This window comes from Lathyrus oleraceus, chromosome 2 (genome assembly GCF_024323335.1).
Source record: "Lathyrus oleraceus cultivar Zhongwan6 chromosome 2, CAAS_Psat_ZW6_1.0, whole genome shotgun sequence".
NCBI lineage: Eukaryota > Viridiplantae > Streptophyta > Magnoliopsida > Fabales > Fabaceae > Lathyrus > Lathyrus oleraceus.
In genome coordinates this window covers 47,910,856-47,928,544 of record NC_066580.1, presented here as the reverse complement: position 1 = coordinate 47,928,544, position 17,689 = coordinate 47,910,856, and positions in this window count along the sequence as shown.

The following is a 17,689-nucleotide window of genomic DNA, read 5'->3' as shown; positions in this document are numbered from 1 at the left end:
GTAAGAACTTCTGAACTCCCTAACACTAACTCAGGGGGAGCTTCTGTCTATCTGATCTTATTTTATTCATGTTTCATCTGCTATTTTAAGTTGTTTTGTCATCATCAAAAAGGGGGAGATTGTAAGAACAAAAATTGTTCTACAACAGATTCCTTGATTTTGATGATAACAAAGGATGAAACCAAAAATGGCACCCTAACGAAAAGTTTCTATGTGTGCAGGGTTCTAAAGATAGAAGAAATAAATCTGATGATGTCATCAGATGCACAACAAGATCAGATACAAATTATCAAGTATCAGAAGCATCTAAAGTGGAATCTCGTTTCAAGAAGCTCTGACTCTGGACAAAACTGCAAAGTATCAGAAGCATCTGAACATGAAAAGCCAGATCCCAAGATTCTCCAGATACACGAAGACTCTAATCAGATTTGTTAATCATGATGAAGTAACGTTTAAGCCAAGTTAAAGTTCTGCAAATGGATTTCCTCAATTAGAAAGAGACGTTAATCTCCTCTTCCAAGAGAGAAGATACTACTTGTGGTAAGTAGTCACTTCTAAAAGAAAAAGTCTCCTGCAGAAGCTATTTATGGAATGGCGTAATTACATCTCATTATCCACCAGTTTCAACTCTACTTCAACTCTATTTCAACACTACTTCAACTCCTATATAAATAGAGAAGAAATCAACTTTCAGTAAGCAAGAAATCAACTAGCCAAAACTATACTGAATTATTTCACGCTCAAGAAAATCATCTTTGTTCTCAAAGAATTTCACTAAGCTTTTGCTTATCAAGTGAAAAATCTGTTCTTAAATTTGTAATACTTGCTTTCTTAGAAGCACTCTAGATTACATATCTTGTATCTTTTATTTGATTGATTTCCTCAAGTGACTTTGTGTGGTCTGTAGACTTGAGAGGACTAAGAGATTTTCTTCTCTCTTAGGGGTTGTTTGTAATCTTTCAAGATTAGTGGATTAAGTCCTTGTTGAAGGCGAAATCACCTTGGCCGGGTGGACTGGAGTAGCTTTGTGTTATAAGCGAACCAGTATAAAATCATTGTGTGATTTTCATTTTGGAAAAGCGCTTATTTTTCAAACAATTCAAACCCCCCCTTTCTTGTTTTTCTCACCTTCAACGGCTTCTTGTCTCTGAACCAGGGCTCGAAGTTCCTCTTGACCTTGCGCAACCCCTTGCATCATATTCATAAACTGGGCCATGTTAGCCCTCATCTCAGCCAACTCAGCTTGAACTTGATCCATATTCCTCTGTTGATTCAGTCTGGTAGCGTAGCGGTGCGGACGTTGATCAGCAATCCTGCCTAAAACAGGAACCAGAGTGAGAAGTCTCGTTCAAGAACACCTGTAATGCAAGATGATATGTGTATGATGCTCATGATGCGTATGATGCATATGATATGTTCATTTCTCAGGCATTCAAGAGCCTAATTCATCTTTCAAGAAATGACAACCTGCAACAAACAACACAAAAGCAACCTACACAGGATAAAGAGCACAAGGTGAAACATCAACAATCTCATCTATAAACATGAGCAACAAGAATCATACAACATAATTCAAGCAAAGATCCAAAAGATCAGAGTACAACAATGAATCCCATCCAACAATCCTGGAGGTGATTCTCAACATAAACCACAAATACAATCTAAGAAAGTCGTTCTCCAGGAATGAGAGTCTTCAGATACTGGCACTGGTCTATCAACAGGTCACATTCTGAACACTCAGGCAAAGGAGTGAGCTTCTCCTTCAGTTGCCTTCTGAGCTCCACAACTTCTCCTCCAAGCTGGCTCTCTGATGCACGTCTTAGGTCTATTTCCTTCTTCAACTGAACATCTTTGTCTCTAAGCTACTTTTCCAAGTACAGTATCTTCTTCTGGTAATTTGCTTCAGCTTTTTGCAACCTCAAACACTCATGGTGTTCTTCATTCAACAATGTCTCTATCTCCTTATAGGACCTCTTCTTGTTACTCAATCCACTAGCATTTTCACCTTGCACTCCTTTGAGCTTATGAGCCAAATTCAACTTATCAGCTTTGGCTTTGTAAAGCTCCATCTGAATCTCTTGTTCCTTCTCTCTCAATCGACGATTCTCCATCTCTCTCAAACGACGATTCTCCATCAAGGCTTGTTTGTACTTCTCTGCAGGCACATTCTCAGAATGCATCAAAGGTGGTTGCTCTTGCAATGGTTCCATCCTATCATAGGGTAGTAACAAGGTTCCAACTCTATCCTTGACCCACTCAAGGTAAGCAGGCATAGCAACTGCAAACTTCTTCCCTAGCACAGCTCCATCCTTGACACCAATACTCTCCCAAGCTCTTCCCACTTGATCCAATCTAGTTGGGTCACTCCGCTTCTCAAAGTACACACTCTCAACTATCTCAGCATCTAGTGGCTTTCCACTCATAACAAATCCCAACTGACGAAGAGAAAGAACCGGATTGTAATTGATGCAACCCTTAGTCCCTATGAGTGGCACATTATGAAACTCTCCACAACTCATTATGACATTACGCACATTAAGCCTGTAAGCTTGCCACCTGATATCATAGGATGTGAGAGACATAATCCTCTGGGTCCACTTATGAGTGCTCTGAGTATCCACAAAAGGTCCACTGGTTGGCAGGAAAGACAAGAACCATCTGAGTAGCAATGGGAGACAACACCTGATAGCTCCACCCTTACCATGCCTACTGTGTATAGCATAATAAGTGTCAGCTAACAAGGTAGGAACCGGGTTTCCTCCAAGGAGAATAGTGATAGCAGCAAGATCCACAAAATTAGGCATACTCGGGAACAACATAACTCCATAGATCATAATAGCCAACTGAGCATTGAAAGCTTCCCAATTTCCTTTCTTTGCTTCTTCCTTAGCCATCCTCACCAGGAACTTCAAAGGCAAACCCACCACATCACCACTCGACTTCCAAATGTCACTCACTTCCTTGATACTCAAATAAAGAGATCTGGCAACAACCCTGAAATCACCCTCCTTTGGCACATCCAGAAAAGGCACCTGATATCTGATCGGGACATTCATCAGAATGGAATACTCTTCAAGAGTGGGCGCTAACTGATAATCCTGAAATGTGAAACAACGGAGCTCTGGATCATAGAACTGTAGGAGAGTCTGTAGAGGCACTGGGTCAACCACCATCTTCAACAGTGTCAGAATATCCCCATACTGATCATCAAACACCTTCTGATTATCGCCGGTCACAAGATTGCTCAACTCTATCAAAGATGTCAATGGCTCACGGTGAAAACTGTAGGTGCAAGTCTTCCTCTTCAACTCTGGAATGGCTGCCATCTCTCACAGTGAACAGACTCCTTAATGAACCTGAGAAATGATATGCATGAGGATATTAGCTTTTTCTTTTCTCTTTTTTTCTTTTTTATTTCTTTTTTTTTATGCATTATTTTTTTTGAAAATAAACATGCTATGATGCAAATGATGCAAATATGATTGGCTGGCCGTGTCTCTCAAGGCACAGGATCAGAGCTTCGGCATGAATTCGGAACCACAAAGTCATCTGAAACCCAAAGTCATCTGAGACCCACACTTCTGAACCAAGTCACCCACAGGAACCAAGAGTCACCAACAGATCAAGTCACCAACGGTACCTGTAATGATTCATTCCCTCCCCACTCACGGGTGTCATCTAGGCCAAGGTAAGGTCAAGAGAAACGCAGGATAAACAACCCTTTCAAGAATATCATCATGTACACACCAGATGTATGTAACGATAATACCCCATCAGGATCTGAACTGCTCGTGATATCACGTTCCGCTAAGTGGCGTTGTACCACCCGCTTCCCATGAATCACTCTATTCCTAGGTGTCATAAAGTTCACTCATAGCCTGGGTATTGGGCCTTTTACCTCTTGTAACTCCCACCCAACAGAGAGACACACAGCCAGCACAATGAAAGTATGATGCGTGCAAACATAAATGCAAACATATACAATCACAGCATAATCATCATGAATGCGATAAATAAAACAGTAAAAGCAACCAAACCCTATCCTAAAGAGCGCTAGGACTGACTCGCTTAGGGAAGATGGACCAGCAGGAGGTCAACTTCTCGGGATAATCCCCAGCAGAGTCGCCAGCTGTCGCATTACGCGAAAAACCGGCGGAACAAGACACAGAGCCGCCACCGTGCATTATTTATCCCAAAGGAGGGAAAGGAAACGCTCGAAGTAAACCTGGAAAGGAATGGTCTCGCGAACAGAGATTGATAGGATCGGGAGTCGGTTATGCGAAGGGAAGGTATTAGCACCCCAACGCATCCGTCGTACTCGACGGGATCCACGCTCAAAAAGAATAGAAGAAAGGTTGCTAAAGAAAACTGCACAGGATGGAATGAAACATAGATGAAAGACGGAAGAAGAGAACTCGGCAGGATATCGCATCCTGGGCCTACGTAGTTTGTCAGACACAAACATCAGAGTCGACGTAGTTCGGGGAGGAAGCGGAACGTGCTCGCTAGGATGTCGCATCCTATGCATACGTATCTTCTCTAACCAGAGTAAGAATCAGAGCACTCGTAGCTCGGCTAACACACGCCAAAAAAACCATACAAACTGGAAACGGAATGCCAATCGCTGGTCTTACGTCCAACTCCAGACACACAAACAAACATGGAAACTGAATGCCAATCGCTGGACTTACATCAGACTCCGAACCAACAAACAAAACACACAGGAAACCGACTGCCAAATCGTTGGACTTATGTCAGACTCCAAACCAACAAACACATAGGAAACCGACTGCCAATCGCTGGACTTATGTCAGACTCCGCACACACACGCAACACGGGAAACCGACTGCCAATCGCTGGACTTACGTCAGACTCCAAACAAACAACCACAAATAGGATACGGAGTGCCAATCGCTGGTCTTATATCCATCTCCTAACACACACAAAAGGGTTGAAAAAGAAAAAGGTTGCCCGGATAGATCAGCTCAATCTCCTGCCTACGTACCTCATCTGGTATGAGGATCAGGGCGACGTAGTTCCCCCTAACAGGGAAAAAACTTCTAAACTAACCAGAGACAAGGGAGATAACAAGCTACTAGGGAGACTACGACTCGAGCCTAGAAGTTATCATGCATACGATCCCTATGTTGAGGTTTCTAATCCTAACTTGCACAGGAAGCAAGCTAGCCTAAACAGCACATCATCAAACACAAGCACAATATATCAAGCACACACAATATATGCACACAAGTGGCTCATACAAGGCTAGGCTATAGAAACAAGCCAACTGGAATGGGGTGTTTTTAGCTCTTAACCCTAACATTAAGAGTTAGGGTGAAGCAGATGAAATGGAGATGAGGGTAAGACCTCACAGCTCTTATCCCTGGCCTGGGAGAGCTTGACTCAAATAGAAAGTGTGGGAGTTCAGAATGAAGGAACTCTTCTCCACATATGACTGACACAACAAGATCTTGGGTTATTATTCAAAGTGCATCAACACATGGTGTGAGCAAAGTGAATGACACAACTGAATAGCAGGGGATGGATTACACATCCCTTTTATCTGCCAATTGCCTCTTAAGAGGACTTAACCTGCTTGGCACAAAGATAAACAACCACAAACATTGCCTCTTAAGGAGGGCTTCAGACAGGTGCCTGCCAACATAACATGACAGGTCTTCCAGACTACATGAAGTCATAGGTCATTACCTAGGTGGTATGCCAACCACAAGCCAAGCAAATCAAAGTTCAAATGAACTTAAAGCAACTTAGGTACCTGTGGAAACAACTAAACCAATCAGTATAGAACACAGACAACCAAACAACAGTCAATATCAAACAGACAGACAAATCCAATATGCACATTGAGTAAGCCACAAAGCAAATACTCAAGTGAATTATCATCAAAGCCTACAAAACCAACAAATGTTAGTCAACAACAACAAATGACCAATCTCAAATGAAGGAGCAACATCAATCATGGAGATGCATACTTGAACCTGAAATTCACAACTCAAATGGTAAGTCCAAACCACTAGGTCAAAGCCTAGGGTCAAAAGTGGATCAAAAAGCCAAAACATAACTTGATATTCAACATGAATCGTATTTAATCAATCAAAAACAAGTCCTAAAAAGGACCAAACCAAAATCAATAAGCAAGTTCATGTAATAGGCAAGAGAAGTCAAAGACCAAGTCAAGGCATACATTTCGACATTGAGAATGAAAATTACAAATAAAAACAGAAATGATTCAAATAATTCTGGAAAAATTCATGAGCATTCAACACATCCAAAAAATCCATCATACAAAAAATCAGAACCAACAAAGATCATTTGGCATGGAAATTAAATTGCACAAGTTGATCATCAAATTATGTGACACAAATTGTCACACCATCCAAACATGTCCATAAAACAGAATTGGTAAATGAGAAAAATGCACAATCAAGCCTCAAAGGTCCAGCAACATGTCAAGAAGCATCATGCAAAATTTCAAGCAATTTGGATTAAAATCAAGCATTTCATGATAGAAAGAGCAAGGCAAGGTCACAAAAGCACATATGTTCACATACTCTAACACAAATCAAAAACCAGCCATGCACAACTTTTGAAATCATCATCATAAAAATCTAGACAAACAGAGGATCATTTTGCAAAAAATTGGGAGTGATTTGAGCCATTTTTCAATTTATTATGGATTTATGAAGTTGGAAATAATAATGAAAATCAAATATGATCAAGCATGGAAAATAAGGAGGGAAAAGTGAAAAATGCTGAAACATTTGAAATATTGGCACAGGCTGGATTTGAACTCGGTTCAAATTTGAATGTGAAGCGCGCCACTACATCAAACGCAACGTTTCATTAAAATAGGTGGCAGGTCAAAGCTTACTTGGCACGGTCAGACTAATATGAGCCTATCAATTCGCTTGCAAGGCAACAACGTGGACCAATGAAACGGAAGCCCTAGGCCAGCGTGGAAATAACCAGATCCGTCGCTAACTTGGTAGCTTCAGACGCAAACATGAAGATCTTCATCTTCTTCACGAGGAAGAAGATGAACAGCATGAACTTCATACAAGTTTTTCCAGATTTTTCCAGAAATTTCCGGAATCATGAAATGAATATACCAAACGAATCCTCATGCAACATAGATCATAGATCAAGCATTAATTCAGTCTAAATCAACACCAATAACAAGAATCGATCAAAAGAAGTTTGGTGCACAAAACTTCAATCATACACAACTCACTCAATAATGCTCTATTTTTCATGAAATTTCTACCAGAATTATCAGCAACACAAAATCTACACAAATATGTACATGAATTTGAGAATTATGAGGTTCGAAACTTGACCTCTTGAAGAACAGCAGGTTGAAAACGCGTGCTACAAGGCTCAGCAATGGTCCAAATCAGCTCCAGGATACGTGTAGTGATGATTGATGAAGAATTTGAGGCTTAGAAACGTGTAGATCCAGCTTAATTTGAAATTGCCATCAACACCTTCAAGCTTCAAACATGCATGAATCTGGCACGAAATCTTCAAACAAATGATGGATTCACACTCAATTACACTCACTGATCATGAATCTTCAACAAAAACAATGTGTTATGTTGAAGAATTTTGAAATTTGATTATGAGAAATTTTTGGAGGGAGAGAAAAATGTGAGATCTAGATCCAGAATCCTCACCAATTCTGTTGTGATTATCAATATATACCCTTCACTAATCACATACTAATCAAAATTAGGCATGGCTTAGTTCAAATTAAACAAGATAAGGTGTTATGACCAAAACTTGAAAATTGGAGGGTGCATGACTATTTCCACGTGAACAGTACCATGTAGCTGATAATTTTCACTCAAAATCAATTTTTAAACACAATGGCAATGGTGGAAAGCTCTCATGATGCATCAATTTTAAATTTCCAAGTTTCCCTCCAAAGTTGACTTGAATGCACAAATGATCATGCTATGGAAATTCATGCAATGTGATGGATGTTTTGGAAACTTCATGTCATGAGAATAAAAATGCCAAAAGAACCACCAAATTTGGAGTTTTGGTTCAAAAGATATGGCCATCTGAAGTTTCAAGCACACTTTGCAATGATTTGATCGTAACTCTTTCACCATTCATCATAAATTCATGATCTGGGACTTTTTGGAAATGGGAGAGAAAGATCTTCAACTTTCATGTTGGATAAAATTTCATTTGAAGCTTATTTGATGTTGGAAAGTTGAGTTGAAGTTGGACCAAAAACTTGCCATTTTTGGAAACTTGAAATTACAGGTCACTTTCCATTTTTGGAAACTTTTGATCTGGCTTCAAAATCTCCAAGGTAGATGTTTGACATGATGAATGAATCTCCAAGGCTCTGAAAGCAACTTCTGATAGGAGGTATCAGAAGCAGTCAGAAGCCAGGAGAAGATCTGATGGTGGTCAGAAGTCAGAAAGCTCAACCTCTGATAGACAAAAGAATGCTTAGAAGGGAAAAGAGAAGTATGACAAGAAGAAGATCCAATGTTACTGTTGTAAGAAGTTTGGTCACTTTGCTAGAGACTGTTGGTCAAACAAGGAGAGAAAATCAGAAGAAGCAAATATAGCCAGAAGTTCTGATGACGAATCTATGATATTGATGGCCTCTGAATCTGATGATATGGATCTGATAGACTGGTGGTATATGGACACTAGCTGTTCAAATCATCTTACTGGAAACAAGAAATGGCTGGTTGACTTTGACTCTGAAAAGAGGACAAAGATCAGATGTGCTGATGACAAATATCTTAATGCAGAAGGTATGGGAAATGTCAGAGTGATTCTGAACAATGGGAAAACAGAATTGATTCAGAACGTGTGGTATGTACCTGGCATCAGAAGCAATCTGATGAGTGTGGGACAATTAATTGAGAAAGGTTTTTCAGTTACCATGAAGGACAATCTTCTGAAGCTGTATGACTGCAATCAAAAGTTGATTATGGAGTCAGAACAGGGAAGGAATAGAACATTCAAGGTGAATGTCAGAACTGCAGACTCAGAATGTCTTAGTGCAACAAGTGCTGAGAAGGAGAGTGAGCTGTGGCACAGAAGATTTGGTCATTTGAATTTCAGAAGCTTAAAACATCTGAATTCAAAGAAGTTGCTACATGGAATTCCTGCAATTAAGAAGCCTGAAAAGTCATGCAAAGTTTGCATGGAAGGAAAACAACCACGATTGCCATTTGCGTCAGAAACTGCTCCAAGAGCAAAACATGCCTTGGGAGTTGTACATTCTGATGTGTGTGGTCCATTTCCAGTAGCATCGATTGGAGGGAATAAATACTTTGTGTTATTTGTTGATGAATTCACAAGAATGACATGGGTATCCCTTATTAAGTTTAAACACGAGGTGTTTGATGAATTCAAGAAGTTCAGAATGAAGGCTGAGAATCAGAGTGGTCAGAAGTTGAAGATTCTTAAAACTGACGGTGGAGGTGAGTATAACTCCAAAGAGTTCCAGAAGTTCTGTGAGGAGAATGGAATTGAGCATGAGGTTACTGCTCCTTATACCCCTCAACATAATGGTCTTGCTGAAAGAAGAAACCGCACTTTGCTTGATATGGTGAGAAGCATGCTAAAGGAGAAGAAACTTCCTCAGAAGCTCTGGGGAGAAGCTATTGCCACTGCAACATATGTACTCAACCGATGTCCTACGAAGAAGTTGAAGGAAATAGTTCCAATACAGAAGTGGACTGGAGATAAGCAAAGTGTTAGTCATCTGAAGGTGTTTGGTTCTGTTTGCTATAAACATGTTCCAGAAGCCAGAAGACAGAAGCTGGATGATAGAAGCAAAGTGATGATTCTGATAGGGTACCATAGTACAGGTGCATACAAGCTCTATTGTCCAGAAACCAACAAAATTGAATTCAGCAGAGATGTGATTGTGAAGGAATCAGAAGTTTGGAATTGGGATAAGTCTCAATCTGATTCTGATGTTAGAACTTCTGAAGAAAGGTCAGAATTAAGAATTTCTGAAGTTGGAGTAAACTCTGACGTTGATTTTGATTCTGATAGTGATTCTGACTCTGGAGAAGACTCAGAAGATGAAGGTGATTCTGATGATCCAGACTCTGATGACCCAGACTCTGATGGTAATCCAGATTCTGGTGGCAATTCAGACTCTGGAAATATGCCAGCCCCTGAAGATGGTCAAAGCTCTGGAGGAAGTCAACCATCTGAAGCTAGAAACTCTGAAGCTCAAGACTCTGAACAAGTTCAGAGACCACAAAGAATCAAAAACATCCCCAGAAGATATGCAGAATTTGACATGCTACAAGACACTGAAGTAGACTCTGAAGGAGAAGTTATTCAGTGTGCCATGTTAGTAGACTCTGAACCCATAAGTACAGAAGAGGCTCTTAAGCAGAAGCTCTGGATGAAGGCCATGAAAGAAGAACTTGATGCTATAGAGAGAAACAAGACTTGGAAGCTGACAGAACTTCCAAAAGACAAGAAAGCCATCAACGTCAGATGGGTTTTCAAGCAGAAGTTAAAGCCAGATGGTTCAATTGGCAAACATAAAGCAAGGTTGGTAGCCAGAGGATTTCTACAGAAACCTGGGCTGGATTACTCTGAAGTGTTTGCACCTGTAGCAAGACATGAAACAATCAGAATGGTGATTGCAATAGCTGCTAACAGGAATTGGCCTCTGATGCATTTAGATGTAAAATCTGCATTTCTGAACGGTCCATTAGAAGAAGAAGTTTACGTGTCACAACCTCCTGGATTTGTGAAAAAGAATCAGGAAGGGATGGTGTACAGATTATACAAAGCTCTATATGGATTGAAACAAGCGCCCAGAGCTTGGAATCAGAAGATTGATTCATTTTTCAAGAAGCAAGGTTTTCAGAAATGTGAGATGGAGTACGGTGTCTATGTTCAGCATACTTCTGAAGGAAATATGACTCTGGTATGTTTATATGTTGATGATATACTGCTGACTGGAAGTTCTGAACAGGAGATAGCCAAGTTCAAGAAAGTTCTGATGAATGAATTCGAAATGACTGATCTAGGCAAAATGACATACTTTCTAAGGATGAAGTTCAGATACTCTGAGAAAGGTATTATTTTGCATCAGCTCAAGTATGAATTAGAACTTCTGAAGAGATTTAATCTGAAGAATTGTAAGATTGCTGTCACACCTTCTGATACAAATCAGAAACTGGATTCTGACTCTGATGGAAAGGATGTGGACGCTACAACCTTCAAACAGTTGGTTGGTTCTCTGAGGTATTTGTGCAATACCAGACCTGATATTTGCTATTCAGTTGGGATGGTTAGTAGGTTCATGAGTAAATCTAAGTGGTCCCATTATCAAGCTGCTGTTAGGATTCTTAGGTATATCAAGGGAACTCTGAAGTATGGAGTATTATTTCCTTCTGGAAGAAAGGATGAGTCAGAACTTCTGAGTTATTCAGATTCTGATTGGTGTGGAGACAGAGTTGACAGAAGAAGTACGTCTGGGTACTTATTCAAATTTCTGGGAGGTCCCATTTCTTGGTGTTCCAAGAAGCAACCTGTTGTGGCGTTGTCAACTTGTGAAGCTGAATACATTGCAGGTGCTGTTACTGCATGCCAAGCTGTGTGGATTCTGAATCTACTGCAGGATCTGAAGATTAAAGTAAACAAACCTCTGAAGCTGATGATTGACAACAAGTCTGCAATCAATCTTGCCAGAAACCCAGTGTTGCATGGGAGAAGCAAGCACATTGAGACCAAGTATCATTTTCTGAGACATCAAGTTCAGAGGGGAGTGTTAGAAGTTGTACACTGCAACACTCAGAAACAGTTGGCAGATGTTCTAACGAAAGCTATCAAGACTGATCAATTTCTCAGATTAAGGGATGGAATTGGTGTTACAAGTTTTGATGGAATATGAATTAAGGGATGGTATTAGAAGTAATTCATATTTATTAGTTGTACTATTTTCTTAGCCCCTAAGTTTGTTAGAGGGTATTTTAGTATTTTATCCTATTCTAGTAACCCTAGTTTAAGCTTATAAATAGGGTGACAATCATTGTAACTTTTATCATGTTTTGTAACCGTTATTCTCTTAATAGAATATTTCCGTTTATCATTTATTCTACCTTTGCACCAACAATCCCAAGTTAATGTCTTAGCCACCAAAACAAAGTCCTAGAGCCCTTTCATATCAACATTAAAGAGAGTGTCATTTCTAATCAACCACAACGCCATAACAACAATGAGCCAAATGAGAAATCACATATTAAAGAGAGTGTCATTTCTAATCAACCACAACGCCATAACAACAATAAGCCAAATGAGAAATCACATATTAAAGAGAGTGTCATTTCTAATCAACCACAACGCCATAACAACAATGAGCCAAATGAGAAATCACATATTATTCTTAGTATTGAAGAGTAAAAAAGAAGCGTATGATCAGAAATATCAATCCAAAGACTCGACCTACACAAACCAGCTCAATCTAATATACGGTACCAAACATCTATTTCAATAAAGCATTTAAGAAATAAATGATAGTGGGATTCCTCAGGACCAAAACCAAAACAAAGCAAACAAACAAGATTATGATTATGCATACCTGAAATAAATTCTCACTTAGACAACTCTTCTCTGGTTTGCAGTCTTTTACGGACTAACCTCCAGAAAAGCTGGAGATTGCCAACTAAAGTCCATTTTCAAACACCATAATGCCAAAACCATGCATCTCTAATTTTTAAACTAGGGTGCTTCAAATTTTCTAATAGAACTGGGAAAGCCAAACACAGCGGGTCACCCTCAATCCAACAATGTTTTCTATAGTCTATACATGTTTTAAGTTTTTTTTACTTATGAGTGGTTGTTGCGCTCTCCTTAAAGATGTTTGGTGGTCCTTTTCATTTACTTCCATTCTTAAGGGTTTTTTACTATCATTTTTAAAAATAAATCTATATTTATATCAATTTTATAAGGGGAGAGAGGTAGAGAAAAATTTAGGAAGATTTGTCAGGTAATATGATATCAATAGTTTCTAGTAAGAGAAAAATATAAGCTATGATGAGTTTGTAACGTTTGGGCTTTTAATTATGCGTAGTTAGATTAAAAGAAAGTATTCTGCCACCTTCCACTTATACCCGACACTCCCAGATGGAAACTCCTGCTCTTACAATTTATTTGTTTTTTTGTTGTTTATCGGATATTTTGAAGAAATAGCATAATTTTTCGAAATTTCCATTAAAAACATACTAATTTATGGTAAATAATTGAAGAAATATCAGATTTTTCAAAAAATCACGTAGTTTTAAGATATTTGAAAACTGTCCGTAGTTCATATTCGACAATCAAATTTTATTTAACACTATTGGATTTTTTAAAATATCTAATAAATTATAACACTTTTTAAGATTTTGATAAACTAGAACACTTTTTGAAATATCCAATAAACTACAACATTTTTTGAAAAAGTTATGTGTGTTAAAAAAATTCTATAGAATATGAACTATTGATTTTTTTAAAAATTCAAAAAATTACTAAAAATATCAGATTTATAAAAAAATATGGTATGAAAATCGGTAAAAATGCATATCAGATTTTTAAAATACATAACCGGATTCTTCTATTCAATTGTATTACCGGATTTTTGTGCGCTCTCTTTTAAAAAAAAATTAACAAGAACATTTTTTATAATTATAAAAATATGTGAGAGTGTCAAATATAAGTGTGTTTTATTACTCTTTAGATAGAATCAACAATTTTTAACTTATAAAAGTATATGTCCAAAACTAAAACTAAAGAGCCACATATCCGCTCAAACTTGTTTTATAATTTGAATATCATTTTGTAATCCTAAATGTAGTTCAATATTTTGTATATCTCAGATGATCATTTATCCACAAGGAGTAAGAATTACTCTACCCTTCAAGCTCTTACTTCCATTAGATTGACTCACGTTAAAAGCTTCGTTTATAACTTTCGTGTGATTAATAATATTTGTAGTGTCTTGACTAACAAAGGAATTAGGATAATGGAATTCTTTGCTCTTGCTATTTAAATATGTCACCACCATTTCACGATCTTCTAAATTATCAAGCATTGAATCAAATCTTCTTATATCCTCTTAAATATGATAAGTCTTGTAGCGTTATATTTTAGAATTCTCAAAAAGGGGCGCCCTTGCCCAAGTGTGGTGTCGCCTAAATGATATCCTTATAAGAGCGGGAGCACTCACCCTTAACACTAGTAACATGTGTTGTACCGTTATTCAGAATAGAGGGACTCCACCACTACTCCTAACCGATTATGAAGTTTCATGTCTCTAATATATTAAGGAGGAGAATCTTAATACAGTTTTGTTATTTGTCTCTTAAGTTTTAGTTTCGTTTATAATTGCTTATTGAGTCTTCTCTTCAATTGTACATCTTTGGATTAAGTTTTGAATCCATTTGTTTTAGCATGCGTAACTCCATTGTTTACATTTGTGTATGATCATTTTTTTAAAGTCAATTAGTTCAGTTAGTGGACCAAGAACTATATTTGATGTTGGTTCAATTTATATGGGAAGTGGAATCTCAAATTGTTCTGAAAAACTTGAAAAATTAAGATTTCATGTGTGTGACTCGAATCACTCACAAACCCTTACTTGAATCAAATCCAACCTGGAAAAACAATAAAAAAAAATCATGTTTGTGCCTCGAATCACAATTTTCATTTGATTCGAATCATGCAACATTGTGACTCGAATCATAAATTGCACTTGATTCGAATCACACAACTCTTGTTTGCCCCTGCCCAGTTTGATTCGAATCACATCCTGTTTTCCCCTGCCCAATTAGATTCGAATTCCCACTGTCACATGACTCAAATCACACATTTTTCACATCTTCCTGGTGGGCGATGTCTATCTTGTTGCATTATACTTGTCACTTTACTCAAATCAACATTTATTCTTGATTCGAATATAACAACCTTTTTTCATACTATTTTGTTCCTAATCTCCTGCACTTATAAATCATTTTGTCCTCTTTCTTCTTAAATAAGGAACTATGTACGTAAATACAAAAGAACAACTTCCATTTTCTAAAACTCAAATCTCTTGCAAACGACACTCTTTCATCTTCAACCTCATATTTTTTTATTCAGATATTGATTATGAAGATTTTTAATTGTTGAAGAAGACGTATCTTATTACTAATGTTTCTTTGAATAATGTGTAAAGATTTTCAAGAAGCTTGCAAGATTGTGGTAGTTGTGTCTGGTTGTGAAAAATTGGAGTGAAAAGAAGTAGGTTCTTCTCTCCATGAAGTCATTGACAGTTCTGGGTGTAAGCCTACTGACAAGGTAAGAGTTCTTCTCAATCTTCAAACAATTCATCGCTCAAGAAATAGGTGGGATAAGGGGGATCATAACATACGAAGACTAGGAGCAGATTAGTCAAGTTAAAAGATTCAAGAAGAGATAATTGAGTAAATATTTTGTAAAGAGTTTGGCATCAAGGTTATATACAATTCAAAATCTATTTAGAAGATTTATTTTCTCATTATTATTATGGGTTCTATGATTGAATTAACTTTTGTAATATTTTCAAAACATAATGGAAGAACAACTTTTAATGGGAAACCATTGGAGAGTTGAGTATGCACCCGCATGGATGATAAAGCTGAACCACTATATATCTCAGTGTACTATCAATCTCTCTCTCTCTCTCTCTCTCTCTCTCTCTCTATATATATATATATATATATATATATATCCCTTTTTGTCTCTCCCCCCCTCTCACTCTCTCTCTTGCATTTTAATTTTCGTAGGTTATTACTTGTTTAGGTAATCGTTTCATAGTGTAGTTTTTCGTTAATTCTTGTTGGTAGAGATTAATTACATAAGTGTAGGTTTTGTTGGAATCGGAACCTACTTGTGTTTTAGTGTTGATTAAAATATGTAGACTAATAGTGTTAGAATCCTATGACAATTAAAAATTATAAAGAACACATCTCGTGTAATTTGTGAATTGTCAATTCATTATAGTTTGTAATTATTTGGATATAGCCTCTATTCAACCTGAGATAGTTGTTAATTGTGTAGCAATATCCATGATTAATTTCCAATTCAAGCATAAAATCTCTATCTTTTGCAACAGGCCTTCTACATCAAAATCTCTGATTTTTCACTTTGAAATCGGTCAAAAAAAAATTTAGGTTCACCCCTTCTAGACTGTTTCTCTACTCTATATTGTCACACAAAATATTAGGTCGTCATCAATTTCACCTAATTATGGGGAAAAAATTATGCCCTAAAAGGTTGTAGCGGTAAATTTTTTGAGATTAAGCTATTGATTAACTTATAAATCATTTTGTCCTCTTGCTTCTTAAATAAGGAATTATGTATGTAACTACATAAGAACAACTTCCATTTTTTAAAACTCAAATCTCTTGCAAACGACACTCATTCATCTTCAACCTCATGTTTTTTATTCAAATATTGATTATGAAGATTTATAATTGTTGAAGAAGACGTGTCTTATTACTAACGTTTCTTTGAATAATGAGTAAAGATTTTCAAGAAGCTTGCAAGATTGTGGTAGTTGTGTCTGGATGTGAAAAATTGGAGTGAAAAGAAGTGGGTTCTTCTCTCCATGAAGTCATTGACAATTCTGGGTGTAAGCCTACTGACAAGGTAAGAGTTCTTCTCAATCTTCAAACAATTCATCGCTCAAGAAATTTTGGGGATAAGGGGGATCATAACATCCAAAGACTTGGAGCAGATTAGTCAAGTTGGAAGATTCAAGAAGTGATAATTGAGTAAATATTTTGTAAAGAGTTTGACATCAAGGTCATATACAATTTAAGATCTATTTAGAAGATTTATTTTCTCATTATTATTGTGGGTTCTATGATTGAATTAACCTGTGTAATATTTTCAAAACATAATGGAAGAACAACTTTCAATGGAAAACCATTGTAGAGTTGAGTATGCACCCGCATGGATGATAGAGCTGAACCACTATATATGTCAGTGTACTATCAATCTCTCTCTCTCTCTCTCTCTCTCTCTCTCTCTCTCTCTCTCTTTACATATATATATCCCTCTTTGTCTTTCCCCCTCTCTCTCTCTCTCTTGCATTTTAATTTTCGTAGGTTATTACTTGTTTAGGTAATTGTTTTGTAGCATAGTTTTTCGTTAATTCTTGTTGGTAGAGATTAATTACATAAGTTTAAGTTTTGTTGGAATCGGAATCTACTTGTGTTTTAGTGTTGATTAAAATATGCAGATTAGTGGTGTTAGAATCCTATGACAATTAAACATTATAAAGAACACATCTCGTGCAATTTGTGAATTGTCAATTCATTATAGTTTGTAATTATTTGGATACAACCTCTATTCAACATGAGATAGTTGTTAATTGTGTAGCACTATCCATGATTAATTTCCAATTCAAGCATAACGTATCTATTTTTTGCTACAGGGCTTCTACATCAAAATCTTTGATTTTTCATTTTGAAAATCGGTCAAATTGTTTTAGGGGTTTTTCACACCCTCTAGACTGTTTCTCTACTTCATATTGTCACACAAAATATTAGATCGTCATCAACTTCACCTAATTATGGGGGAAAATTTATGCCCCAAAAGGTTGTGGCGGTTAATTTTTTGAGATTAAGCTATTGATTAACTTAACTCGCAGAGCAAGAGTCGC